Source organism: Arachis hypogaea, chromosome 11, assembly GCF_003086295.3.
Source record: "Arachis hypogaea cultivar Tifrunner chromosome 11, arahy.Tifrunner.gnm2.J5K5, whole genome shotgun sequence".
NCBI classification, from domain to species: Eukaryota; Viridiplantae; Streptophyta; class Magnoliopsida; order Fabales; family Fabaceae; genus Arachis; species Arachis hypogaea.
This window is the reverse complement of record NC_092046.1, coordinates 44,524,022-44,530,021: the sequence shown is the minus strand read 5'-3', so window position 1 is coordinate 44,530,021 and position 6,000 is coordinate 44,524,022.

Genomic DNA, 6,000 nt, shown 5'->3' with positions numbered 1-6,000 from the left:
TATTTTTTTAAAGAGGGAATGGTTATTTTATCAAACCCTAATTAACTCCAAAAAAAACATAATCCATCAACCAGTTGAAAAAAAACATATGGATATAGTAGTGATAACTTAAATTTACCATAGGCTTTCATGCGAAAACGCTTACCGTACTCAAGGAGTAATGACTGGACCAAGTAGCGGCAGCACCGGTGGTAGTTGTGGCAACCACGTCGACTTTCCCGGTGGCCAGGAACGGTCACGAGACTTTATCCTCCTCCAGCAGCGCAGTGACGCAACGACAGCTCCAATGACGACGTCGGAACAGCGACGGCAAGCTCGGCGGTGACCAAGGATGCGGTGCTACACTGTGACAGCCATGGTAGCAGCGACGTCGCAGCAGCAGGCTTCTCTTCACGGAAAACCAGTTGCGGTCGGAAGTGGGTGGCTCGACAGCGGTGAGGCAGAACGGTGGCAGTTCACTCGCACGTCCTCTTCTACCTCTCGGCGACGGCGACGCAATGGTTTTTCTCTCCTCCAACGTCTCCTCTCTCTCCTCGTCGGTTCCGCGCGACACGACGGCGGCGGCAAGGAGCGCGGCGGCATGAGCACCACGGCGCACTCCCTCTCCTCTCCTCGCATGACCCACTTCTCCCTCGGTTCTCTCTTCCTCTCCGCGCTCCCTTTCTTTCTTTCCTTCTTTCTTTTCTTTCTCCACTTCTGCGTGTGTGTGTACACTTGAGCGGAGTATTGTGAGGGAGTGTAAGCGGCACTGTGTGTATGAGGAGAGTGTAAGCTGGGAGTGATGTTAGAAATTAGGGTTCGGGTTTTAGGTAAAAATAGGTATAAGGGTAATTTGATCCTTTCTAATAAAAATAGGGATAGCATATAATTGAAACCAATTTTAGTTTAATAAAATTATCTTTAAAAAAATATTATTTAGTTAAATTATTAAAATTTTAAATTTTAAATAAAAATTATATGAATTCTAATTAATTTTAAATTTAAAATCTGATCACTTTGATTTAATTATTTTTTGGTAAATAATTATTTAAAAATAAAATCATGAATAACTATAATAAATGACAAATAATTTATTATTTATTTTCTAACAATTGGAGATCTTACAGATTTAATGATGTGTTCGATTATGGTGGGTTTAGGACTAGTAAAGAAAGAAAAAAAAGTCAAAGCTCTATATTTTATTTTTCAGAGAGTTTTTCAAAAATTTATTTAAGTGTAAAAATATGTTAAATTTTAGAGCGATAATAAAACAAAAAATAATATTTGTTATAAATTTATTTTAAATAAGAGAAGGAGGGTGACCCAGCGAGGTAGCGATGACGGTTGTGCCTTCTGTAATGAGATGGTGATCTTGAGTGTGAGAGGTGGAGCCGTGGAGGTAGCGAGAGTGAACGAGGACAATGAACAGCAGAATGAAGAGTGAAGTGAGGGTTAGAATTAGGAGTTTTACTTTTTACATTTTTTTAAATTTTAACTATTTTTATTTGTTTTTAACAATTAATTTATTTTAATTTAAAAATTAATTTCTAGTCAATATTTAAGACTTGATTATTAGTAAAAATTATATATTAATTTTATAAAAAATATAAAATAATATATACCATTTTTAAAAATTAATCATTTAATCTTTAATTTTTATAAAAAATAATTAATTAATATAAATAATATTTTAAAAAATAAATTTTTGAAACAAAATAAAATTATTTTAAAGATTTTAACATTTTAAAATATTTTTTTTAGTTACGAAAATTCTTATATTTTGTGACAAACAAATAACTTGTTACAAATAATATTGAATTTTGTGACAAATTAATTTTTTGTTACAAAATGATTAGAGTTTTTCAAACAAATGAATATTTTGTTACAAAATATTATGAACTTTTGCAACAATTTCATTTTTTGATACAAAATATTATAAAATTTTGCAACAAAATACCGATTCGTTACAAAAGCCAATATAATTTGTAACAAAAAAATTAAATCATTAAAAAATATCAAAACTTTTTGTAACAAATTGTATTGTTGTTACAAAATATTATTATTATGTAACAATCACTAATTTTTGTTACAAAAAAAATAATTATTTGTAACAATTTTAAATTTGTTACAAAGTTTTTGTTACAAATGTTCCATTTTCTTGTAGTGATCCTTGTTAGCATTTTTGGTTTCTTGTAGCATCTCCTTGAATTCTGCTAACTGCCTTGTTATAGAAGATAGTTACTGATTGAGTTCAGCAACTTGTTCCTGAGGACTAAAGTCAGTTGATACTGCCTTAGCTTCTTCTTTCATGGAGGATTCATTACTTATGTATAGATGCTGATTTCTAGCAACTATGTCGATAAGCTCTTGAGCCTCTTCAATAGTCTTTCTCATGTGTATAGATCCACCAGCTGAGTGGTCTAGAGATATCTGAGCTTTTTCTGTAAGTCCGTAGTAGAAGATGTCTAACTGCACCCACTCTGAAAATATTTCAGAGGGGCATTTCCTTAGCATCCCTCTATACCTCTCCCAGACATTATAAAGGGATTCATCATCCTCTTGTTTAAAGCCTTGGATGTCCAGCCTTAGCTGTGTCATCCTTTTGGAGGGAAATATTGATTCAGGAATTTGTCTGATAACTGTTTCCATGTTCTTATGCTTGCTGTGGGTTGGTTATTTAACCACTTCTTAGCTTGATCTTTTACAGCAAATGGAAATAGTAACAGCCTATATACATCTTGATCTACCTCCCTATCACGCACTGTGTTAGCAATTTGCAAGAACGGCGCCAAAAACTTGGTGCACAAATTGTAAATCACACTTTTCACAACTTGTACCACTAACCAGCAAGTACACTAGGTCGTCTAAGTAATACCTTACGTGAGTAAGGGGTTGATCCCAGGAGATTGTCGGCTTGAAGCAAGCTATGGTTATTTTGTAATTCTTAGTCAGGAAATTAATAATAAAAATGGTTGGGTTTATGAAAAGTAATTAACATAAAATAAATAATACTTGTTATGCAGTAATGGAGAACAGATTGAGGTTTTCGAGATGCTCTGTCTTCTGAATCTCTGCTTTCTTATTGTCTTCTTCTTCACGCATGCAGATCTCCTTCCATGGCAAGCTGTATGTTGGTGGATCACCGTTGTCAATGGCTACCATCCGTCCTCTCATTGAAAATAGTCCAAATGCGCTGTCACCGCATGGCTAATCATCTGTCGGTTCTCACTCATGTTGGAATAGAATCCGTTGATTCTTTTGCATCTGTCACTACGCCTAACACTCACGAGTTTGAAGCTCGTCACAGTCATCCCTTCCTAGATCCTACTCGGAATACCACATACAAGGTTTAGACTTTCTGGATCTCAGAAATGGCCGCCAATAATTCTAGCCTATACCACGAAGACTCTGATCATGAACCAGGAGGCTAAGAGATACACACTCAATCTAGTGCAGATAGAACAGGGGTGGTTGTCAGGCACGCGTTCATAGGTGAGAATGATGATGAGTGTCATGGATCATTACATTCATCAGGGTGAAGTACGAGTGAATATCTTATAATAGAAACAAGCATGATTGAATGAAAAACAGTAGTGATTGCATTAATTCATCGAAACACAGCAGAGCTCCTCACCCCCAATCATGGGGTTTAGAGACTCATGCCATCAGAAATACAATATGAAGTGTAAAAAATGTCATGAGGTTCAAAATAAATCTATAAAAGTAGTTTTTATACTGAACTAGTGACCTAGGGTTACAGAAAATGAGTAAACTGAGGTAGATAGTGTAGAAATCCACTTCCGGGGCCCACTTGGTGTGTGCTTGGGCTGAGCATCGAGCTTTACATGTGTAGAGGCTTCTCTTAGAGTTAAATACCAGGTTGCAGCCTATTTCTGGCGTTGAACTCTGGTTTGTAACCTGTTTCTGGCATTTAACTTCAGAATAGGGCAGGAATTTGGCGTTTAAATGCCATTTTGCATCATCAAAACTCGGGCAAAGTATGGACTATTATATATTGCTGGAAAGCCCTGGATATCTACTTTCCAACGCAATTAAGAGTGCGTTAATTGGGTTTCTGTAGCTCCAGAAAATCCATTTCGAGTGCAGGGAGGTTAGAATCCAACAGCATCTGCAGTCCTTTTTCAGCCTCTGAATCAGATTTTTGCTCAGGTCCCTCAATTTCAGCCAGAAAATACCTGAAATCATAGAAAAACACACAAACTCATAGTAAAGTCCATAAATGTGATTTTTGCATAAAAACTAATAAAATTATACTAAAAATTAACTAAAACATACTAAAAACTATGTAAAAATAATGCCAAAAAGTGTATAAATTATCTGCTCATCAAACGCCCATGCTGTATACCCTTACTGGCGTTAAATGCTAGTTCCCTTACCAGGGCGTGGTGTTCAACGCCAGCTTCCTTGTCTGTTGGGGCGTTGAACACCCAGTGAGGGCTTCCTCACTGGCGTTCAGCGCCAAAGTTCCTGCTTGTTTGGGCGTTGAACATCAAGCCAGTATCCCTGGCTGGTGTTCAACGCCAGCTCTGCTGCCAGGATGGGCATTGAACGCCCAGTGAGATCTTCCTCATTGGCATTTAATGCCTTCCCAGTCTCTCCAGATTCGGCCTCAGCCTTAGTGGTGATGGCCTTGCACTCTTCTCTTGGGTTTACTTCTGTGTTACCAGGAAGAGTTTCAGGAGGAGTCTTAGGGATTCTCTTGCTTAGTTGACCAATCTGTACCTCTAAATTTTTTATGAAGGACCATATTTCAGTTATGAATCTATGAGTGGTCCTAGAGAGGTTGGAGACTATAGTAACTAAGTTAGAGAGGCTCTGCTTAGGAGTCTCCATATTCCCTTGAGAAGATGGGATTGGTGGCCTGTTGTTGAACCTATTCTGGTTCCTTCCACCTTGATTATTTTTGAAGCCTTATTGAGGCTTCTGTTGATCCTTTCATGAAAGGTTGGGATGATTCCTCCATGAAAGATTGTAGGTGTTTTCATAGGATTCTCCCATGTAATTCACCTCCTCCATGGTAGGTTGATAAGGATCATAAGCTTCTACTTTAGAAGAAGTTTCATGAGTACTGCCAGCTGCAGTTTGCATTCTAGTTAAATACCGAGAGATCATATTGACCTCCTGGGTCAAGATCTTGCTCTGAGCCAATATGGCATTCAGAGTATCAACTTTAAGAACTCCTTTCTTCTGAAGTACCCCATTATTTACAGGGCTTCTTTCATAAGTGTACATGAATTGGTTGTTTGCAACCATCTCAATGATTTCTCTTGCTTCTGTAGGCGTTTTCTTCAAGTGGAGTGATCCACATACAGAGCTATCCAATGAGATTTTGGACATCTCAGACAGACTATCATAGAACACGCCTATGATAGACCATTCTGAGAGCATGTCAGGAGGACATCTCCTGATCAGTTGCTTGTATCTTTCTCAAGCTTCACAGAGGGATTCACCTTCTCTTTGTCTGAAGGTTTGAACTTTCACTTTAATTTTGCTCATCTTTTGAGGAGGAAAGAATTTAGTCAAGAAAGCATTAACCAGCTTTTCCCAAGAGTCTAGGCTCTTTTTTGGTTGAGAATCTAACCATATCTTAGCTTTGTCTCTTACAACAAAGGGAAAGAGCATAAGTTTGTAGACCTCAGAATTCACTCCATTGGTCTTAATAGTATCACAGATCTACAAGAATTCAGCTAGGAACTGATGTGGATCTTCCAGTGGAAGTCCATGGAACTTGCAATTATGTTGCAGAAGAGAGACTAACTGAGACTTAAGCTCAAAATTGTTAGCTCCAATGGCAGGTACAAAGATACTTCTGCCATAAAAGTCAGAGGTAGGCATGGTGAAGTCACCAAGAACCTTTCTTGCCTCTCCTTCAGGTTTGGCCATGTCTTCAGCTTCTTCAAAATTTTTTGAAAGGTTTCTTCTGGAGTGTTGTACTTTAATTTGTTGTAAGCTCCTCCTTAAAGTCCTTTCAGGTTCAGGATCAAGATTAAAGAGAGGTTC